This window comes from Mercenaria mercenaria, chromosome 8 (genome assembly GCF_021730395.1).
Source record: "Mercenaria mercenaria strain notata chromosome 8, MADL_Memer_1, whole genome shotgun sequence".
Lineage (NCBI taxonomy): Eukaryota > Metazoa > Mollusca > Bivalvia > Venerida > Veneridae > Mercenaria > Mercenaria mercenaria.
This window is the reverse complement of record NC_069368.1, coordinates 85,103,910-85,128,106: the sequence shown is the minus strand read 5'-3', so window position 1 is coordinate 85,128,106 and position 24,197 is coordinate 85,103,910. Positions and strand designations below refer to the sequence as shown.

At 34.9% G+C, this 24,197-nt stretch overlaps 1 long non-coding RNA gene across 4 annotated transcripts; it reads left to right on the top strand.

Annotated features, from left to right (window-relative positions):
* Positions 1-862: 862 nt before the first annotated feature.
* LOC123556272 (uncharacterized) lies at positions 863-24,197 on the top strand. Of its 4 annotated transcripts, XR_008372212.1 has the most exons (7): positions 880-962; positions 5,978-6,060; positions 8,904-9,030; positions 13,649-13,745; positions 19,528-19,617; positions 20,546-20,666; positions 23,936-24,197. It is a non-coding gene; the product is annotated as an uncharacterized LOC123556272 (long non-coding RNA). The 4 variants fall into 4 exon arrangements; XR_008372213.1 differs by lacking the exon at positions 5,978-6,060 and having other exon boundaries at positions 863-962; XR_008372211.1 differs by lacking the exon at positions 880-962 and having other exon boundaries at positions 5,760-6,060.

Below are 24,197 nucleotides of genomic sequence, written 5' to 3'. Positions count from 1 at the left end.
AAAGTTATAGACTGGACAGGAAAAGATGCCATTGACATTTGATCTTAAAGTGTGACCTTGACCTTTAAGCTAGGTTTCTATATATTTTATCTAATATTAAAATCCTTGATGGATCCTATTTTCTGTCATTTTCAAAGAAAAAGAAAAAGTGAAACTTCAAAAATTGCAAATATATTTAAGAACAGTGATTGATGTTTTGCTGAGTTCTGATGATGACAACTCCAGTATCTGTCCGTGTCATATAGGCGCGATCGATTTCCTCTCAAATGAAAGCGTCTTCCACATGTAAAACAATTGTGTGAAATTTAAGTTTACCTTTGAACCATTTACAATATGCAATGAAAAAGCGAAATCCTGTATATCGACAATTAAACAATGAAACACAAGTTCTGTAAAGGCCATTCCAAGAAGATGAAAGCATAAAAACTTTACGGTGTCTCAGATATATGCTAGATGTAACCGAATGTAAATAACAATGGCAAAACTGAATGTGAATTTGACATGCATTTGGAAAATAAAATATGACATGGGAAGAGGTATATTGAGGTGACTCTAGGAGCAACAAAGTGCTGCCGAACAAAGGAGTCATCCAATAAAGCTTTTTCTCACTTATCGTCTGTTGTTTTACTGCCTTTTTTCCCCCTCCTCCTGTCAACATTTTTCTGCCCAGAATCCGAGTAACAAAAAATTGAAAAACTCTGGCCTTATGTTATCAGTTCAAAGGTAATAAAGCTTTTGGCTCATTCAGTGTTTAGTCATGTGTGACACTTTGTTAATATTTTGAGTAAAATACGTGTGTCATAAAATTTTAATGGTAGTCTTTCTTATATCACTGCCTCATTTCCTTATAATTTGCACTATAAACCAATTAATCTTTTACAGACCTCTAACTAGATCAATGAGTATCTGTGCTGTGCTGTGCTGTGCTGTGCTTAGATATTGTTATGAAGTAATGCAACCTGGTAAGCATAATTTACATTTTTAACCTTACCTGGTAGTGTAATTAATTGTGCGTAACTATTTACACACTACCTCAAGTATGCAGTAATATGCCACTAGGTCCACTACACACATGTATGTTTGAGCCTGAAATGTTATTATATGCTTAATGCAGGGTTTCCACTGGCCCCAGTTTTTTCCCGCCACAAAATATCGAAGCCAACGACCTATAGCGGGAGGGGGGCGTCCAGTGGGTGTATTCTCCAACACACTGTGCATGTTGCAACAATTTGTCATTTTTACAGTTTTTTCATTACTTGATTGTAAAACTGTTATTGGGGGGTGGTGGGAGGGGGGGGGGGTGGTAGGGGGCTCTCTCCTTGGAAATTTATGAAATACAGGCATGAAATGAAGGCCTCTGGTGCATTTTTATGTTCAAAATTTTGAGATAATGGAGAGGTTAGTACCCTTTTGATGAGGGGGTGGGGGGTCAGGCCGGGCTTCCCCCCTGGGTCATTTTGAAATACAGGCATGAAATGGTGACCTCTGGTGCATTTTAAAGTCCAAAATTTTGAGGTAAAGGAGGGGTTAGTACCCTCTTTATAAGTGGGGGTCAGAGGGTTTTCCCCCTGGAAAAAATATAAAATACAGGTATGGAATTGTGGCCTCTGGTGTGTTTCTTGGTCTAAATTTTGAGAAAATATTAGTATTATTCCTTTGCCAAAATAGCACGGTACTTCTCAGCAAAAATTAAAAATTAAAAAAAAAATTGCATAGGTAGGTCTTCTCTGAATGACCAAAATTAATCGGAAATTGGAGATCGCGAAAATGTGTGATTTATTCTCACTGTGTTTTCAAAAACATAAGTACATAAATTCCACTATAATAAATTAAACCTTTCTTATACTTGCACAATCCCTGAAAAGAATTTTGGATCGTTGCCAAATCTTGTTCACATTAAGTCTGAGACTTGTCTTACAATTTTAGGCAGTTTGGTACACCATACGTACCAAAATCATTGTCCGCACATTGCACTACTTTTATATATGCTGAAAATAGCAATATGTACAGATTTATTTTCGTTTTAATACATGAGGTGGTCAGATTTGAAAACAGATTTTGTAATAAGTTTAGTTCTATTCAGTAAGACAATTCTCCTATGCACTAATTGAAACTTTGAACTAACTTTTGCCATTCATGAATTTTTAATAAAGTATTTTGAAAGGATTTATAAATCTAACCAAAAATTCGGAAAAATACAGGTAAAATATCTTCTTTGTTTATTTCCAAATTTTAGTTTTACTTTTTATACAGCTACTTTTAGTTCAGGTCATGCAAACTGAACTGCTTTTTGTATTCCGGAAGAGCTGCATTTGAAAGCTTTTGTTCACTATATTTTCACACTTCAAATGTTCAGGTCACTCTAAATTCAAGATGGCGGAAGTACCTTAATGTAATCAGAACACCTGACATCACTGACTAAGGAGAAGACACAAACAAAGGATAACAGAATCTGTTGATTTCAAAAAAATTAGATTTAAGCTTTTTATATCTATTTCAGCTGTAATGCACGAAGTACATTGATAATTTCCTTTAATTTCAGTTTCCATGTGTTGGGACAATTACAGAAAAAATATCTATTAATATGATTAAGTTTCTCTATGTGTAGATGTTTTTCTATAATTTTAGTTTCCATTTGTATCCATGGGCAGTATCAGTTGAAATTTCTATCTACATCTTTTAGTTTCTCCGTTTATAGAAAGTACTGCATTCAATACAGACAATGACCTTTACTATTTAGTATCTCTTTGTAAAGGTAGGTCAGATTTTTATGCCCCCGAAGGGAGGCATATAGTTTTTGAACCGTCGGTCTGTCAGTCTGTCCGCAATTTTCGTGTCCGGTTCATATCTTTGTCATCCGTGGATGGATTTTCAAATAACTTGGCATGAATGTGTACCACAGTAAGACGACGTGTCGCGCGCAAGACCCAGGTCCGTAGCTCAAAGGTCAAGGTCACACTTAGACGTTAGTCATTTTTCATGATAGTGCATTCGTGTCCGGTCCATATCTTTGTCATCCATGGATGGATTTTCAAATAACTTGGCATGAATGTGTACCACAGTAAGACGCCATGTCGCGCGCAAGACCCAGGTCCGTAGCTCAAAGGTCAAGGTCACACTTAGACGTTAAAGGTCATTTTTCATGATAGTGCATTCGTGTCCGGTCCATATCTTTGTCATCCATGGATGGATTTTCAAATAACTTGGCATGAATGTGTACTACAGTAAGACGACGTGTCGCGCGCAAGACCCAGGTCCGTAGCTCAAAGGTAAAGGTCACACTTAGAGGTTAATGGTCATATTTCATGATAGTGCATTGATGGGCGTATCCGGTCCATATCTTTGTCATTCATGCATGGATTTTAAAATTATTGGGCATGAATGTGTACCACAGTAAGACGACGTGTCGCGCGCAAGACCCAGGTCCGTAGGTCAAAGGTCCTAAACTCTAACATCGGCCATAACTATTCATTCAAAGTGCCATCGGGGGCATGTGTCATCCTATGGAGACAGCTCTTGTTAGAAAATTCTATCTATATTTTTAGTTACTCCCTCTGTAGGATGTTGAAAAGAATGAAACACCCATGCATTGTTTGTCTTGATATTTTTGCACACACACTTTCGTAGACTTGCCTTTTACCACATGAAGACCATTTTCATTGTATGGGTTATTAGATGCTTTAGACAGGGCTCCCACCAGACTTTTGGTGTGGCGGTTTTTATACCCTCTAGGTTATCAAACTTGGGGTGGAACTTCAAAAGTTTGGGGTTTTGATATAAAAATTTCAAACTTTATCTCTACTATAGACTTTATTATAAATTTAAGAGCTTGGTGCAAAACTTGTTTATTTCAAACTTTATCCATAACAGTTTTGCACAAAGCTCTAGAAGTTTCTACTTTTTCTATTGTAATATTAAAATGCAATAAAACTAATATCAGAAATATTTTATTAGAACTATAAGTATTAGATACTTTTACTTTGTTTACATGCTATGCAATTACTGTTATTTGTTGCCGACGTATCAGTCTTTGATATTAAGGATTCAGACGTAACACACTTCGGCTCGGCTGTTGACATCGCCTGCCCTCTCTGCTTATTAAATAAATCAGTTAGTACAGGGCACTAGACAACTTTTGGGGACAGGTACCCATACCCTCAGGAAGGGGAATTTTTCGACGTTTTAAGACAAAAAGAGGAAGATTTTAGCCATATTATGTTACTACTTTTCACACTTATCAATACTGTTTTCAATCATTTCTAACTAATGTAACTATATTGCAGCAGTAACCTTCCTTAGAGTAACTAAATATAACTTGAAAGAGAGTTCATATTTAGTTGTGTCAAACAAGGGAATTTTCTTCTGTGAAAGGGAAAAAAACATATTATTTTATGAGGGGAATGGGGCCATATTCGGCCCCAAAAACGGCCAAACGAGTACCCTGTAGTAATTTAGTTTGGTTCATTTTTCTCGCATATCATTATGCAGACAACAATTGATTACGTCACTCAAAGATTACCACATGCTAGACTGTCTCTATAATTTTCTATTGATAACTTCAACTTGCGCGTTAAATATTTTACACGGAACCAGTCGAGTAATACCCAACACAACTAAAAATAAACACTGGAATTCCACAAACTGTTCATGTTTAAGCTACTTTCTGATTGATTGCTTGTAAGTTCGCTGTCATTTTGATTTAGAACATTTTAGCATCTTCCTGGTCGGCAATTTGGTTGCGTGAAAATATGTACCGGAGCAATTTTCTGTACGTTTCAGATCATTATATTTATATGTGAAAAACATACATATTTACGTGAACGGGAACCCTGTTAGATCTTTAAATGCCCTTTTAATAGCAGGAAGGAACACTTTCAATATCCTCATCCTTTTTTTATTTTGATAATTGAAATTCTGCTCTTAAAAATAAAAATTGTGCTCACAATAAAGAATAAGTCAGGAGTGTAACACTTTGTAACAAATCAGTTAAATGCCACGTTTAACAGGTTCATACCTGGTATATTTTGTTATTTCATTCTCTTAAAATCTCTTAAGACTGTACCATTTGTACAGTAATACATATCAACAATTCAGATAATAATAGTACTTACAGGTTTTATAATATTTCTATCAGCAATTAGAAAATTTCCCATTTTCCCCCAAAATAAGAATTATTTCAACCTTACTGACATTTAATTGAAGTAAAAAAAATCATTATCATTTCCTATTCCAGTAAGTGGTACTGCAAAACTAATATGAAACTGGATTTTACTTGTGACATATTTAAAATTAGACCATGGTAAAACAATAAAAAAATAGTGTTACACTTCTGACATAACTTATAATCATGTTTGAAGAGCACAAGTGTAAAAAAAACAGGAACTTATGTCACTGATGATATTTTGTGGGCAGGCACTTCTGAAAAAGACAGCAAGTAGTATTCATAAATGTACGATGAGTTAAGCAGATACTGCTAAATGCTAGTTAAGACATAAAAGTATTCATTGGACATCAAGTTCTTTTATGATTACTGAATCAATTTCCTTTCCCTAACCTTTCAAATGATGTAGAGCTTTTAAAATGTCACGCACAAAGTGTTACACTCATGACAGACCAGCTCAATTTCATTGATACTTTACAAAAAGTTTAACACTAGTTAAGTAGGTACACTATTTAGCTCATATTGAACATATAAATATAGATCTATTAATTATAGGCCCAAGAAGTCTTGATATATTTTGCCTCATTATTTTTTACTTTACCCAAATCTAAAATTTCAGTTCAAAGAGTTGAAAATTCACAGAACATTTGAGTCTGAAATTGACATATATTGAAGGAAAGCAGGCAGAAATAAGTTACACACTAGACTTGCATAGTGTCTGCCTTTCGTCATTCATTGAGTATAAATCATCATATCTGAATTCCTTATTTTAATACTTTATATTTATTTATTCTATTGCATTTCTTACATTTTCAGTATCTAAAAGAATGAAATGAGAGTGCTCCTGCAATGCTTATATAGATGGAAATTTCAAATTGGCTGCCTCTGTATACATATAGGTAACTGATTGCTTTGTAGATGCTTAAGGCCTCACCAAATTAAAAAGTTGTTCATCGAATTTGCCACTTGTATATTTCCAGAAACACAAAAAAATTTGGCTTGCGCTCGCCCCATGGAAAAAAAATCAAGCTAAGATTTGTTGGTGTGCTTTAACTAAGTACTCTTTACGGACGTAACTGTGTACAAATGCTTATAAATAAATTCCAGTCCCAGATTGTTATAAAATAGTCACTTAAATCACAATAAATACATTTCGTCTATAATATGTCATGATATATGCATGCAGTTACGCCATTTTCTTCGATTGTTGCAACAAAAATCGGATTTATTTCATTGAAAATTGGATGAAAACTCTCACTAATTTATTTCATAACATCAGTCTACATTATTAGTCCCCTACTGGTTGAAAACCAGTTTCGGGGACTATAGGATTGCGCTTTTCCGTCATTCTGTCCGTCCGTCAGTCAGCAGTTTCATGTCTGGTCCATAACTCTGTCATCCATGAAGGGATTTTAATATTACTTGACATAAATGTTGAGACGACATGTCATGCGGAAAACTCGGACCCCTAGCTCAAAGGACAAGGTCACAATTGGAGGTCAAAGGGGGCTTTTTTCCTGTCTGGTCCATAACTCTCCCATCTATAAAGGGATTTTAATATTACTTGGCACAAATGTTCCTCATAATAAGATGATGTGTCATGCACAACTTTCAGACCCCTAGCTCAAAGGTCGCGGTCACACTTGGCATGGGGACTGTTGCTCCCGGTGAAGACTTTAATAGTAAATAATTATTTTAAGCTTCAAGTCAAAAGCTTTTATTTTAGCAGAGATATTCAACTTTATCAAAAGCTTCGAAAACTGGAAAAGTGGAGCTAAAATTGCTACATTTTCATAAAAGTAAATACATATATTCAAGTCACATATCTGTTTCATGATTATGGGTTTAGGTTATGCAGTGTTGTATATTACATATTTTCTATCAGCATTTTCAAACGCATACATTACTTGATTACACTGTTACTGTACTGTATGCCAATGTTATTAACTTATTACCTTTTTCCACGAGTTCGCTTTGTTGTGTGCCTTCAGGTCAAAACATACCCAACCCAAAATGTACCCATGTTTTCTCAATCCCTGTGAATTATTTCTAATGTAAAAGGGCTGTACATTCTATTTCAAGGTTTTTTAAAAATTTTATTAATCGAGAGAAAAAAAACAAAACTAGACAAATATATTTCTTCACTCTTAAAATTCACTCCCTGCTGATTTTCTCAAAAAAAAAAACAATATTTTCTTTTCTCTTGCCGCCTATTTTTTTTTCAGACAAACATTCGATGAACAACTATTTTTTTTAATTTGGTGTGGCCTAAAACATTAATTTTGTACTTTTTGTGATATTGTAAAATTTAATTGTAAAGTTTAGCTGCAACATCTACTGTCAGAAAAAAACAAAAACAATCCAGATTATTATTATTGTAGAATAACATTAATTCAGCCAGTTAAAATGTCATTTATAAGGGGCTGACCATTTGATATGAGGGAGGTTGGTGCTTTCTTGGATTTGTTTTAATTCTGAGTAGCTTTGCTTGAAAAAAGTATTCTGGCTTCAGCATAATGAAAACAAGTCTGGACTTTCAAATCCCGGAAGAAACAATTGTGGCTCCAGGTCAGATTAAAAAAAAAATAATTATGGAGTCATGCGATGACAAAACCGGGTCACTAGGTCAAACATGTTTACAAACTTTACACTGTTATGGTGTGTTAATACAGTGTTTTCTCTTGTAAAGCTTATGGATTTGTGAAAAAGAATTATGCAGATTCTGTTGTGTATAAAAATATTTTTGAAATTGTGAATTCAGAAACATTTTTAACTTATTTCTGGAATATCCTGAATTTAGTTCTTAATCTTTAGAGAGTATTTCAGTAAAAATTCAGTAAAATCATTTTCTGAAACGTTTTGAATTCATTTCTGAATCTTTCAGATACAGTTCAGTACAACCTCCAAAACATTTAGAAATGTTCAGAACAGAAACACACTGTTCAGAAAGATTCAGACTGCTAAAAATGGGTCAGGCAGGGTTCAGTCTGTTCAGACATGTTTCAAAAATATTCAGACAAATAATGTCATGAGGAAACTTTTCTTCTGATTTATAAAAAAAACCTCAAACACTTGATGAATTAAGTCAGCAAAATGCAAGATTGAGCATAACATTTCTTTAACAAGCTTATTACTAATTTAAGTTTTGAATTCCAAAAAAAAAATCTTTGGGTTACTATGAAAAAAATATTCTGACCCTCAAGTTCTGAAAAAATATTCGGACTTTCAAAGAAAGGGGAAAAAAAGATCTTTTTCTCCAAGTAAAAAAAATCCTGGGAGGCCCCTCACACTATCCCCCTCCTCCCCCGCCCTTGAAACAAGTGTACAAGTGAAATTGCATTTACAGATTGGATAGACAGGATTTTCTTCATAGGAGTTAGTGCATTTAAGCTGGATATTCAGTTACTTCAGGCCAGTTAAGTAAGGTAGATCACACTGCTTTGTACTTGATATTTTTATTACTTAAACTGTAGATAATGGCACAATTTACATACAGGTATCAGTTTAGAGTTTTTGTATCACATTTTGACACTTTACTTTTTTGAAAAGGTCAGAGTTATTTATGATATAAATGTTCATGGTGAAGTTGCTGTGAAAGCCAAAGGCACTTTTTAATTATTTATATAATTTCACATTTTCTTGGCAGTCAGATTGTTTTGACAATATTGCACAAACATATGATCATTTAAGATGTTCCTTTATTTAATGAAACATAATAAGACTGGCTTCCATCATTTTTCAGATGTTGTACAACTACAGGACTCTCAATCTCACTCAAGTTGATGGGTCAGTTGCACGAATGGTAACTGTAATTCACACTGGTCACGGGAAAAAGTGCCGCTGTGTGGGAATCAATTGTAGTTTCTCCGGTTTGTATTTCGTATGTTTTTACAGCAATGTAGCGAGTTTGAAAAATTCTGCGGGCAAAGTAGAACATTTAATTCATTCCTTACATAGACAGGAACTGTTTTTGCCAGAAAGTTCAGCTGTGTTACACAGTGTAAGAATTTGTGCAGGGTGTATGGTGCTGCCATGGTGTTGGAGATTTATGTACATAATTTTGCACTTAATGTCTATAAGTTCTGTAAGATTTTGGTATGTCTATACATGACACATCTAAGTAGGAGAACAGTCTATTCTTATATTTAAATAATAATAAAAAGCAGTAAGAGGGACAACAGGTCAAAGGCAACAGTTAAATATGAATTATTTTAATTTTTTATATATAATTTGCCACAATTACTTATTGCTTAAAACTGGCAAGATTGACAGCTACAGGATTTTTATAACCACAGTGTAATGATATGAAAATTATCAGTATTACAAATTCAATTGTCCGTTTTGCCCAGGTTGTCCCAAAGCTTGTACGGACAAGTAAAAAATAGCAAATGACAAAAACAGACAAGCAAGTAAAAATCAGATTTTGCCGCCCCTGTATTAGTGTTCAGTTATAAAATGAAACAACTGTCCTACATCAAAAACTGTTTCAGACATAAAAAAGTCATGAGGTTTTTGTAAACAAATATAATGATTAGATAATGATTGAATAATCTTTAAAAGTTTTGAAATGTATGCACTATAATTATGTCCTTGATGTAACAACTTTTATGACTTAAAAAGTAACACTGGCATTACCTCAGGTACCAAGTGTGACATATTTTACCTAAATTTTAGATAATATAATCTTAACAGCTACATATGCAACCAGGTAATTATGAATCACATACCATTATATATGATAAAATGACCATTATATATAATAAAATAAATAGAGATTTATAAATAGTAAAATAACCAAATAAAATACAGTTTGTAAATAATGGTTATAGTAATGTAAAGTATCAAATGTCGAGGATCTGTATGTTGTGTGTATGAATGTTATTAGCTCGACTATTCGAAGAATAACTAGAGCTATCCTACTCACTACGGCGTATAGAAATGAAAAATTAAAAATCTTCTATTCTGAAAGTTCAAGGCCTAGGACTTTAATATTTGGTGTGTAGCATTGCCTAGTGAATCTCTTAACAAAATTTATCAGATTATGCTCCTGGGGTGAAAAGAGGCCCAGCCCTGGGGTCACTTCTTACGACTTATGTAGGAAAAAGTAACTCAAACATTATCAGATCATATTTCCTAGACTATTTAATTAAATTTCCTGATGACCCCAAGTGATAAGGGGTCTCTTAACTGTGACCTTGACCTACTTGTCCGTCGTCCGTGCGTAAACTTTTCCTTGTGACATCTCTAGAGGTCACATTTTTCATGGGATCTTTATGAAAATGGGTCGGAATGTTTATCTTGGTAAATTCTAGGTCAAATTCGAAACTGGGTCACGTGCCGTCAAAAACTAGGTCAGTAGGTCTAAAAATAGAAAAACCTTGTGACCTCACTAGAGGCCATAATTTTCAGTGGATCTTCATGACAATTGGTCAGAATGTTCACCTTAATGATATATAGGTCAAGTTTGAAACTGGGTTACATGCCTTCAAAATCTAGGTCAGTAGGTCAAATAATAGAAAAACCTTGTGACCTCTCTAAAGGCCATATTTTTCATGGGATCTGTATGAAAGTTGGTCTGAATGTTTATCTTAATGATATCTAGGCCAAGTTCGAAACTGGGTCACATGCGGTCAAAAGCTAGGTCAGTAGGTCTAAAAATAGAAAAACCTTGTGACCTTTCTAGAGGCCATATATTTCACAAGATCTTCATGAAAATTAGTCAGAACGTTCACCTTGATGATATCTAGGTCAAGTTCCAAACTGATTCACGTGCCATCAAAAACTAGGTCAGTAGGTCAAATAATAGAAAAACCTTGTGACCTCTCTAAAGGCCATATTTTTCATGGGATCTGTATGAAAGTTGGTCTCAATGTTTATCTTGATGATATCTAGGTCAAGTTCGAAACTGGGTCACTTGCGGCCAAAAAAACCAGGTCAGTAGGTCTAAAAATAGAAAAACCTTGTGACCTCTCTAGAGGCCATATATTTCATGAAATATTCATGAAAATTGGTCAGAATGTTTACCTTGATGATATCTAAGTCAAGTTCGAAAGTGGGTCACGTGCTGTCAAAGACTACGTCAGTAGGTCAAATAATAGAAAAGCCTTGTGACCTCTCTAGAATAAAATCTGGAAAGTAGATCCCTCGGAAGCACCGAGAACAAGGCAAACAGTGAAAATTGCAGACTCGGTTTGATTGAGTCTGTTCATGAGCAGTAATGTAAAATGCAACACTGCCCACGCCCTCTAGCACCGGCTTAAGCAGTATTCAATCTTCAAATCTAAATGAGTTGAAATCAATGATCCCGAAGCACCATATTTTCCATGGGATTTGTATGAAAGTTGGTCTGAATGTTCATTTTGATGATATCTAGGACAAGTTTGAAAGTGGGTCACGTGCCCTCAAAAACTAGGTCAGTAGGTCAAATAATAGAAAAACGTTGTGACCTCTCTAAAGGCCATATTTTTCAATGGATCTTCATGAAAGTTGGTCTGAATGTTCATCTTGATGACATCTAGGTTAAATTCGGAACAGGGTCATGTGCGGTCAAAAACTAGGTCAGTAGGTCTAAAAATAGAAAAACCTTGTGACCTCTCTAGAGGCCATACTTGTGAATGGATCTTCATGAAAATTGGTCAGAATGTTCATCTTGATGATATCTAGGTCAAGTTTGAAAGTGGGTTACGTGCCATCAAAAAGTAGGTCAGTAGGTCAAATAATGAAAAAACGTTATGACCACTCTAGAGGCCATATTTTTCATGGGATCTGTATGAAAGTTGGTCTCAATGTTTATCTTGATGAAATCTAGGTCAAGTTCGAAACTGGGTCAACTGCGATCAGAAACTAGGTCAGTAGGTCTTGAAATAGAAAAACCTTGTGACATCTCTAGAGGCCATACCCTTGAATGGATCTTCATGAAAATTGGTCAGAATGTTAACCTTGATGATATCTAGATCAAGTTTGAAACTGGGTCACGTGCCTTAAAAAACTAGGTCAAAAGGTCAAATAATTAAAAAACCTTGTGACCTCTCTAGAGACCATATTTTTCAATGGATCTTCATGAAAATTGGTCAGAATTTTTATCTTGATAATATCTAGGTCCAGTTTAAAACTGGATCACATGAGCTCCAAAACTAGGTCACTATGTCAAATAATAGAAAAAACGACGTCATACTCAAAACTGGATCATGTGGGAAGATGTGAGCGATTCAGGACCATCATGGTCCTCTTGTTTATGTACTAAAATGTTTGAGTCATTGAGGTGGTTTGTCCACAAGTAACAGGCTCAACATTATGGTACATGTACTATTTCTATCCAAAGGGATATTAAATGTTTTTGATATCTCAGTATTGACATGAGTTTTCAACAGTTTACAAAGGATATTTTGCAACCAAACTGTTTCAAAAGAAATAGCTCGACTATCAGGAAAAAAAACGCTTTTTAGATCGACTATTCGAAGAATAGGGGAGCTAGCCTATCCTACTCGAGTCGCCCCGGTGTTGGCATAGCGTCAGCTTCACACAAAGTTTGCGTACCGCCCCAAATATTTTCAAAGTCCATTGAGATATTGCTTTGATATTTTGCATACTTGTTAACCATCATGACCCCAGTCTGTAAAAAGGAGGAGGCAACTCTATCAAGCATTTTGACTGAATTATGGCCCCTTTTCGAATTGGAATAAATGTTAAAGTTTGCGTATCAGCCCCAATATTTTCAAAGTCCATTGAGATATTGCTTTGATCTTTTGCATACTTGTTAACCATCATGACCCCAGTCTGTAAAAAGAAGGAGGCAACTCTATCAAGCATTTTGACTGAATTATGGCCCCTTTTCGACTTAGAATAAATGTTACAGTTTGCGTACCACCCCAAATATTTTCAAAGTCCATTGAGATATTGCTTTGATATTTTGCATACTTGTTAACCATCATGACCCCAGTCTGTAAAAAAGGAGGAGGCAACTCTATCAAGCATTTTGACTGAATTATGGCCCCTTTTCGACTTGGAATAAATGTTAAAGTTTGCGTACCACCCCAAATATTTTCAGAGTTCATTGAGATATTGCTTTGATATTTTGCATACTTGTTTACCATCATGACCCCAGTCTGTAAAAAGGAGGAGGCAACTCTATCAAGCATTTTGACTGAATTATGGCCCCTTTTCGACTTAGAATAAATGTTAAAGTTTGCGTACCACCCCAAATATTTTCAAAGTCCATTGAGATATTGCTTTGATATTTTGCGTACTTGTTTACCATCATGACCCCAGTCTGTAAAAAGGAGGAGGCAACTCTATCAAGCATTTTGACTGAATTATGGCCCCTTTTAGACTTAGAATATGCTTATTGTAATGTTATAGTTTTACTCATAGCTTATATTATACTATCAAGCACTGAGAATAGTCGAGCGCGCTGTCCACTGACAGCTCTTGTTTATTACTGTTGTTGTACTTCTATTTTTAATGTTATTTGTTGGCTTGTGTTTTCAGGAAAAGATGTTACAGCCAGTGTATGAAGACTGAACTTTTGATAGGTCACAGGTGCTCTCGCAAAGACTGATGGCCTGGCAGCATAAACTATTCTATGGTAAATAGGGCCTGACATAATTTGTGTTATGTTTTCAGCTTTTTATGCGCCCGTCTCTGGAAGAGCGGGGCATATTATGTGAACACCCGTGGATTTTGAAATAACTTGGCATAGATGTTCACCATAATGAGATGATGTGTCATGTGCAAGATTCAGACCCCTAGCTCCAAGGACAATGTCACAATTAGAGGTCAACAGTTAACACGGTCTGTTTCGTGTCCAGTTCAGGGATATAAACTAGCTATTTTTAGCTCGACTATACGAAGTATGGAGAGTTATCCTACTCGACCCGGCGTCGGCATCCTTCCGCGTCCGCACTTTGGTTAAAGTTTTGATGCACTTTCTCTTTATCTTTGTTATTACTTGATGGATTTACTTCAAAGTTAAAATAGTTGTTCCTCATCATCACCCACATAATATGGCACAAGGGTCATAACTCTTGCACCAATATATCATGAATTATCCCCGCTTTTTACTTAGAATTTCAGGTTAAAGTTTTGGTGCATTTTCACTTGATCTCAGTCATTACTAAATGGATTTGATTCAAACTTAAAATAGTTGTTCAACATCATCAGTCACATCATATTACACAATGGTCATAACTCTTGCACCATTATTTCATGAATTATCACTCCTTTTTACTTATAATTTTAGGTTAAAGTTTTGATGCACTTTCACTCTTACTCTTTTTATTACTAAATGGATTTGATTCAAACTTAAAATAGTTGTTCCACCTTATCACCCACATCATATGACACAAGGTTCATAACTCTAGCACCAATTTTTCATGAATTATGCCACTTTTACTTAGATTTAAAGGTTAATTTCGATGCATTTTCACTATATCTCAAGTCATTACAAAATGAATTTGATTTAACATGACACAAGGTGCATCACTGTTGCACCAATATTTCATGAATTACGCCCCCTTTTTGCTAAGAATTATACTTAATATTTAATGTTTTGATACACTTGATCCTTATCTCTCTTATTACTTAATTCTTTTGGCACAGACTCGAGCTATTATCCAATATTTCATCCACGTTGGAGTCATTAAACGCTCCAGGGACAGCTCCAGCTTCAACAAATGTGTCCAGTTTCACTATCCAGCAGCGAAATAGTAGAGTGCGCTGTCTCCTGTGACAGCTCTTGTTATTTAGGGCAGACTGTCAAAAATAATTGTTTAACGTTATGTATATGAGCATTTTCTTCAACAATTTAGGGGCCCAGCCCAAAAATAAGGGGCCATGGGCTACTTGGCTCCTGCAAATTTATATCCCTGCAGTCTATAACTCTGCCAACCATGAAGGGATTTTGAAATAACTTGGCATAAATGTTTACCATAATGAGACAATGTGTCATGCACAAGACCCAGACCCATAGCTCCAAGGTCAAGGTCACAGAAGTCAAAGGTCAACAGGGTCTGTTTTGTGTCCGGTCCATAACTCTGCCATTCATCAAGGGATTTTAAAATAACTTGGCTTAAATGTTCCCCTTAATGAGACATGTCAGTGTCAGTCCCCTAGTTCTAAGGTCAAGGTCACAATTATAGGTTAAAGGTTAACATTGTCTGTTTCTTGTCCAGTCCATAACTCTGCCATTGATGAAGGGATTTTGAAATTACTTGGCTTAAATGTTCCCTATTTATGAGATGACGTGCCATGTACAAGACCCAGACCCCTAGCTCCAAGGTCAATGTTACACTTAGAAGTCAAATGTGTATCTTGTCTTGTCCATTGAACAGCCTATAAAACATGTATGTTACTCGACACAACAACTGACAGTTTACAGTTTGAATTCTGGAAAAGGGCAGCATAAAGGGGCCACACTTACAAACAGTTCAGCGCCTTTGAAAAATCAGTAATATCAAAGAACTGTTACATATCTTTGTTTCAATGCATTTGCAATAATCACCCATTGCTGAAATTTCACATCATAAACTTGATGGAATATAGTTTTATTTTTATTTCTTTACAAATGGTATTCATTTTTTATAAGGGAACAACTTTTTAGCTCATCTGTCACTAGTGACAAGGTAAACTTTTGTGATCGCCCTTCGTCTGTCATCGTTGTCCATCCACAATTTCTTTTGAACATGATAGAGACCACATTTTGCAATTGATTTTAATTAAACTAGTACATAATTTGTGTGAGTATAACATCTTGGTTCCTTTGTTATACCCCCACCAAACATGTTTGAGGGGGGTATATAGGAGTCAGTTTTGTCGCGTCCCGTCGCGTCCCGTCCCGTCCCGTCGCGTCCCGAAATCTATTATCTCAGTTATTACCAAATGGATTTGATTCAAATTTAAAATACATGTTCCACCTTATCACCCACATCATGTGACACAAGGTGCATAACTCTTGACACCAAGTTTTCATGAATTATGTCCCCTTTTACTTAGAATTTAAGGTTAATTTTGTTGTATTTTCACTATATCTCAGTTATTACTAAATGGGTTTGATTCAAACTTAAAATAGATGTTCCACCTCATCATCTACATCATGTCACGCAAGGTGCATAACTCTGACACCATTTTTTTATGAATTATGCCCCTTTTTACTTAGAATTTAAGGTTGATTTTGATGTATTTTCACTATATCTCAGTTACTACTGAATGGATTTGATTCAAACTTAAAATAGATGTTCCACCTCATCACCCACATCATGTGGCCACATCATGTGACACAAGGTGCATAACTCTGACACCAAGTTTTCATGAATTATGTCCCCTTTTACTTAGAATTTAAGGTTAATTTTGTTGTATTTTCACTATATCTCAGTTATTACTAAATGGATTTGATTTAAACTTAAAATAGTTGTTCCACCTCATCACCCAGATGATGTTACATAAGGTGCTTAACTCTGACATAAATCTTTTATGAATTATGTCCCCTTTTACTTTAAATTTAAGGTTGAATTTGATGTATTTTCACTATATCTCAATTATTACAAAATGGATTTGATTCAAACTTAAAATAGATGTTCCACCTCATCACCCACATCATGTGACACAAGGTGCATAACTCTGACACCATTTTTTCATGAATTATGCCCCTTTTTACTTAGAATTTAAGGTTAATTTTGATGTATTTTCACTATATCTCAGTTACTACTGAATGGATTTGATTCAGACTTAAAATAGATGTTCCACCTCATCACCCACATCATGTGACACAAGGTGCATAACTCTGACACTAATTTTTCTTGAATTGTGTCCCCTTTTACCTAGAATTTAAGGTTAATTTTGATGTATTTTCACTATATCTCATTCTGATTGGCTTAGAGCCAAAGGGAAGTAACCTTTTTTAACTTTTGTACTGAGTTTCTTCCCCTTAAATTCCAGGAATTGGTCTATTTTTAGAAATCCTATTTTTAGATTTTCAATATTTTAGGTATTTTTCTAACTTTTTTATTATAAGTCCTATGTAAAAGGTAAAAACATTTTTCTGTGGTAACATGGGTCGGTAAGACACTTTTTTGTATTTTAGTGTATCTCTAATATTAGAGATTTAATATATTTACTAGTATTACTATACTAGTATTATACTAGTATTACTTACATGTGGAAGCCCAGGATGAAGTACTCCAAAGTATTTTTAAGATTTCTTATGGTTGCCATTCTTCTGTGACAAGACCGTATGGTGGGGGTATGAGTCACTCCTGTGACAGTTCTAGTTTTGAAAACTGGCCAGATCCCATCATTGATTCCAAAGTTATGACCCCTTAGAAAAGGGCCAAAATTGCTATTTTTGCTTTTGCAGCCATAAAGTCACTTCATTTATTTTTTGATTTGATACAACCTTGCAAAATATTTTTCACATCAATATATCTTAGATTCCATGATGAATCTGTCAGGTCCAATCATAGTTTCCAGACTAACAGCCCCTGAAGGAACCAAAATTTGTAATTTTACCTTATGAACTCGATAGAAGTGACATTTTACATTCAATTTTAACCACACTTATATACAACTTGTCAAAATAAGATCTCAATTCTTTAAAAAAAAAAAAAAAAAACGACTAGATTCCATCATTGGTTCTAGAGTTCATGCCTCTAAAATTTTGGCCCTTCTAGCCATATAAAGGTTTTTGATACGCCCGCTTAGCTCAGAAGGTAATGCGTTGGTCTACAGATCGTGGGGTCATAAGTTTGTTCCTCAGGCTGGGCATATTTTCTCTGCGGCAATTTGATAGAAGACATTGTGGCTAAGATCGTTCGTCATCCACCTCTGATTTATGTCGGGAAGTTGGCAGTTACTTGCGGAGAACTGGTTTGTACTGGTACAGAATCTAGAAAAACTGGTTAGGTTAACTGCCCGTCATTACAAGACTGAAATACTGTTGAAGAAATGGCGTTAAACCCAAAACAAACTTGCACAAAATGTTTATCTTGATGATCTCTAGGCCAGGTTAAAAACTGTGTCATATGGGTTCAAAAACTAAGTCACCCAGTCAAATCAAAGGAAAAGCTTGTTAACAATCTTGAGACCACATTTATGAGCTCTCTTTATGAAACATGGTCACAATCATTTTAATCTTGATGATTTCTAGGTCAAGTTCGAAACTGGGTCATGTGGGTTAAAAATTAAGTCAAATGAAAGGAAAAGCTTGGCCATATTTATGACCATATCTTCATGAAACTTGGAAAGAATGTTTATCTTGATGATCCCTAGGCCAAGTTTGAAACTGGGTAATATGGGATCTAAAACTAGGTCACCACTCAAAGGAAAAGCTTGTTAACACTGTAGAGGCAACATTTATGACCTTATCTTCATGAAACTTGGTCAGAATGTTTATCTTGAATATTCCAAGGCCAAGATGTGGATTCAAAACTAAGACACTTATTCAAATCAAAAGAAAAGCTTGTTTATACTTTAGAGTCCACATTTAAGACCCTATATTCATTGAACTTGTTCAAAATGTTTATCTTGATGATCCCTAAGCCAGTTTCGGGTCATGTGGGGGTAAAAACTAGGTCACCTGCACATTCAAAGGAAAGATTTATTAACACTGTAGAGGCAGCATTTACTACCCTATCTTCATGAAACTTGGTCAGAATGTTTATCTTGATGATCCCTAAGCCAGGCAATTGTTTGAAACAGGGTCATTTGGGGTAAAAAACTAGGTCTTACACTCGGATCAAAGGAACACTTGATAACATTCAAGGGGCAACATTTATTACCCTATTGTCATGAAAGTTGATCAGAATGTTTGTCTTGATGATCCTTTATGTCAAGTTCAAACCTGGGTCATGTGGGGTCAAAAACTAGTTCAAGTGCTCTAATCACAAGTTTATTCAAATCATGACCCCTGGGGTCACATAGATAAAGTACCAGGTAGTAGTAAACTTAAAATCTTCTACAACCATAGGGCACAGACCTTACATATATTGCATTTAGCATATTTAACAGGTGAACAATACAGGGTCATCATGACCTCTTGTTGAGAATATTTTAAGTACGGTATCCATCGTATTGGACAGCACAGCAGAACATGTAATGGTCAGGTAGATTAATTGTAAAGATGTTGTTCGTTTATCAAATATTTCTGTGTTTTGAAGATACACTCCTAAACCTTAATTAATAAGCATTTATCTGTTTGTTAACATTATCAGTGAACATTTTATTTCACTGTATTTTAGCTGAATTAAATGAAAACTTAACAGTTTCATGATTGTGTATTGAAGGATGTTTAGGTCACTACTTGGCTGTTTTCAATGAAAATTTTGTTAAACAATTATATGGAACAATGCCTGTAAATTATATTTTTATTTCAATAGGTTATAGGGGTAATGTCTTTAAACAGAAGCATGCTGTTGTGGAGTGAAAGTGCACAAACCATTGATAACCCTTTGGAGAATCAGTACCAGGTAATGAGCAAACCAAAACAATAGTCTAAATGTTTCAGTGAAAAACAATATAATGAATTATAGTGCAGGCTGTCAGTCTGAATTCAGGGTTAAAACTATCTGGCTAGTAAAAGGCCTTGCTAAATTTTCTATTGGCAAATTACATTCCACAATTGTCAATCTTTTTAGCTCGACTATTCAAAGAATAGGTAGAGCTGTTGGACTTACCCATGCGTAAGCCAGTATCTCGGTACCCATCAAGGGAATGGATTGAAATTCACACACGTTCACTGTGATGATCTGGCATGCAGTGCACAGGTTCCATAACTCTACTTTGTATTTTTCAAAATATTATGCCCCTATTCCAACTTTGCAGTTTCTTGGGTTTTTGTATGTAAAGTTAAAACTAGTCTCTTAGTACCCACTAGTTGGAATCATGGATTGAAACTTAACACAAATTTCCATTGTTATAAGCTGATATGCATTGCACAGGTTCCATAACCCTGTTTTGCAATTTTACAAAATTTTGCCTCTTTTTTTCGTTTTCAATAATCAATTGACAAGATTGTTGAACACTAGTAGTCGAGCGTTGCTGTCCTCTGACAGCTTTTGTTAAGCGGTTAGGTCTTTTCTTTGCTGTGATATGAATGCATTGTCGGCTTGTTGATATATATTGCATAAGTGGCTATGCTATCCTTAAACTTGGACACTATGTTAATGGACATAATATCTTGGCAAATTTCATTTTCAATTAAATATATGCGCTTTTCACCATACAAATAATATAACTAGGTTGTTTAAATGGAAATTTTAAATGGAATTTCAAAGTTGTAAACTGATCAAATATTTACGTATATATACAGTATGATAATACGATTTTTTATGATTTTATATTTTTAGATGTGTTTTTCAAATGTTTGCCATTCTGACGTTTTTTTTGACTGAGCAGTGTCAAACAGTCTTCGGATCCTAGAGAATCAGTTCCTCCAAATGAACAAATCACCACAGTCATAAAAATTATGGGCAGAGATATTTCATGGAAGAGAGATAACATGACAATACAAAAATAGGTACAGTATATAAAGTATAGGATGGCAACCATTTTCTATACACAACCTTTTCATAGTTCATAATGGGCTTCTTTTGTTATACCCTGCCGAAGGCGGAAGTATATAGTTTTGGCTTTGGCAGACCATCTTTTCAGCCGTCCTTCCATAGTCATTTCTCGTAGTATAAAATGTGGAAGTACTGTTAACTGCTATAAAGAAATATGTTCCTGCATGTTTCAGTTGCATTATTTGAGGAAGAAGCCAAGATTTATAGCCCTTTGTACTTGTATCTACATGTATATATAGAACAGTCCATACTAAAGTTTAGGTCAATTTTACAAGTAGGTCATCAGGTGTTAAGCACAAGGCCACTAACTCAAATCATATAAAAAAACTTTATCCATGAACCATTGAAGATACCAAATTTTCTACATGAACAATATAAAACCTTGTCAGAATGTTTGTCTTTAAAAAATCTAGAAAACGTTGGTTATCAATTGTTCAAGCAATAGAAAAGTCTTGCATATAGGCTAGAGGACATTTACTTAGTCTGTAGATGAAATATAGCTATAAATGTTAGTCTTAATGGTCACTTAGTCAAGTCAAAGAAAAACCTTGTTAGCACTCCAAATACCATACCTGATCCATAGGAAACCTGGTCAGAATGTTTGCTTTTAATAAGAGATTATTTTAGAAACTTGGCAATCCATTATAATAAAAAAATGCATCTCTGGATAAGATCGTAGGACAAACATGTTTTCAATCCACTGGCCACATTTTCTGAGTGATCTACATGAAATTTTGTCAGAATGTTTTTCTTTATATGATGAAACTTTGTCAAATGGGGATCCTATAATAAGTTACAGGAACAGTTGTCTGATATACCTGAAATCTTGTTGGAATGTTGGTCAAAATGAATTAAATGGTAGTTGCAAAACTTTGTCACCTAGTGTGGACATATATTAGATATATTTTTTCTTGTTTGTATATAGGATTAACTTCCCATTGTTGTTACTATAAATAACTTATAAGTTTTTAGCTCAATTGAGCACGAAGTGCTCGAGGTGAGCTTTTGTGATCGCCCAGTGTCTGTCATCGTCAACAATTTGACTGTTAACACTCTAGAGGTCACAATTTTGGCCAAATCTTAATGAAATTTAGTCAGAATGTTACCCTTAATAAAGTATTGGATGAGTTTGATATTGGGTCATCTTGGGTCAAAATCTAGGTCACCAGGTCAGGTCAAAGGTAAAGCTTGTTAACAATCCCTAAGTCACATTTATGACAATATCTCTATGAAACTTGGTCAGAATGTTCATCTTGACGACTTTTAGGTCAAGTTAAAATCTAGGTTAAGTGAAAACAGAAACTAGGTCACCAGGTCAAATCAAAGGAAAAGCCAGTTAACACTCTATAAGCCACATTTATGGCCTTATCTTAATGAAACTTGGTCAGAATGTTAATCTTGATGATCTTTAGGTCAAATTTAATTCTGTGCCAGGTGAGGTCAAAAACTAGGTCACTAGGTCAAGTCAAAGGAAAAGCTAGTTAACACTCGATAAGTCACATTTATGACCATATCTTAATGAAACTTGGTCAGAATGTTAATCTTGATGATCTTTAGTTCAAGTTTAAATCTGATATGAGGTACAAAAACTAGGTCACCTGATCAAATCGAAGGTAAAACTTGTTAACACTGTAGAAGCCACATTTATGACAATATCTTGATAACTTTATCAGAATGTTTATCTTGAAGATCTTTAGGTAAAGTTTCAATCTGGGTCAGGTAGGGTCAAAAACTAGGTCACCAGATCAAATCAAATGTAAAGATTGTTAACTCTCGAGAGACCTGAATTTAAGTTTGAAACTCATGGATGTCTTGATGACCATTAGGTCAGGTTCGAATCTGGGTCATGTGGGGTCAAAAACTAGATCAACAGGTCAAATCAAAGGTAAAGCTTGTCAACAATCTAGAGGTCAAATTTATGACTGTATCTTCATGAAACTTTAGGCCAAGTTGGAATCTTGGTCATGTGGGGTCAAAAACTAGGTCACTAGGTCAAATTAAAGGAAAAACTAGTTAACACTCTAGAGGCCACATTTATGACCATATCTTAATGAAACTTGGTCAGAATGTTAATCCTGATGATCTTTAGGTCAATAGATCAGGTGAGCTATACAGGACTTTCATGGCCCTCTTGTTTTATAATTGGCCAATAAAAATCAGTATGAAAATGCAGGTGCTAGTGTAAAGAAATTGCTATGACGGGAGTATGTTGTGACATTCTGACACTTTTGTTATATTTATGGATGTTACTTAACAATAAACATCTGTAGGTTTTTGTATATGCAAATTTTAATCCAAGCGTTTGATACAACATATTGTATATATATATATATATACACAATATTGTTTATACATCACTGACAGATATCATATATATTCATAATGTTGCACTGCAGTAGAGAAAATTAGGTGCTTTCCAGGAGACTTTGTATTGCATGGCTGTACTTCATTCACTGGTTATCTTGAGAACCATTTGGACTTGAGCCTTCATAGTTCATTAGATGTTTAGTCTCCAAATAATTTCTGGGTCATGAGGTCAAAGGTCAATGCCAGTTAGGGTCAAATTCATTTTAAAGCAATATCTTAAAATCTGTTTGAACTACATACTTCAAATTTCATAGGTTGATTGGTTTCCTTTCGAAGATGACCTTTATGAATTTTGGGCCACTGGGTCAGGGTCAAAGATCAAGGTCACTTAGCATCGTATCCTTTATAGATCAATATCAGCAAATCTAATTTACCCAGTCTCCTTGAGAAGATGACCCTTAATAATTTCCGGGTCAAAGGTCAAGGTCACTTAGGGAAATCCATTTTAATTCAACACCCGAAGGTCTGTTTGACTTACATACTTTTTATAGGATGGTTAGTCTCCTTAAATAGAAGACACCTATTAAACTTGAACATAGGTCAAAGTTCAAGGTCATTTAATATCTAAGGCTATCAGTGGGGATATGTGTTTTTCAAACAGCTCTTGTTGTATTTCAGTCTACTTTTCAGCTTGTCTTGCATACTTTTAATCAATATACCTGTCAACATGCCCAACACACATTTATGAGGAGTATATTACAGTTCAATTAATACTGTGATTTGACACTAAGAGCTGATAACTGTATTTTTGCTTCAGTATCTAAATCTTTGCAAACAGATAACACCTTTTGTGAATGATTTTATATCATAAGATTTACTAATATTAATCATTACATTTTTCTTTTCATAAATACAGGTGTTGCTGTGGATTCGGAGGTGAAGTCATGAGGAGTTGTTGTGATGGCAGAAGAATGAGTGATCATTTAGCATTTTGCACAAGGGTGTACGAGTGGTCCAGTTAAACAGAGATTACAAACAATTAAAACTATAATTTGATATTACATCTACTTGTGATTGATGAAAGTAATTCAAAGTATCATTTGGACAGATCTGATGAGTTAACAAATATTTGAAAGTATACGAGTAACATTTTACACACCTTCAATATTAGTATGTTG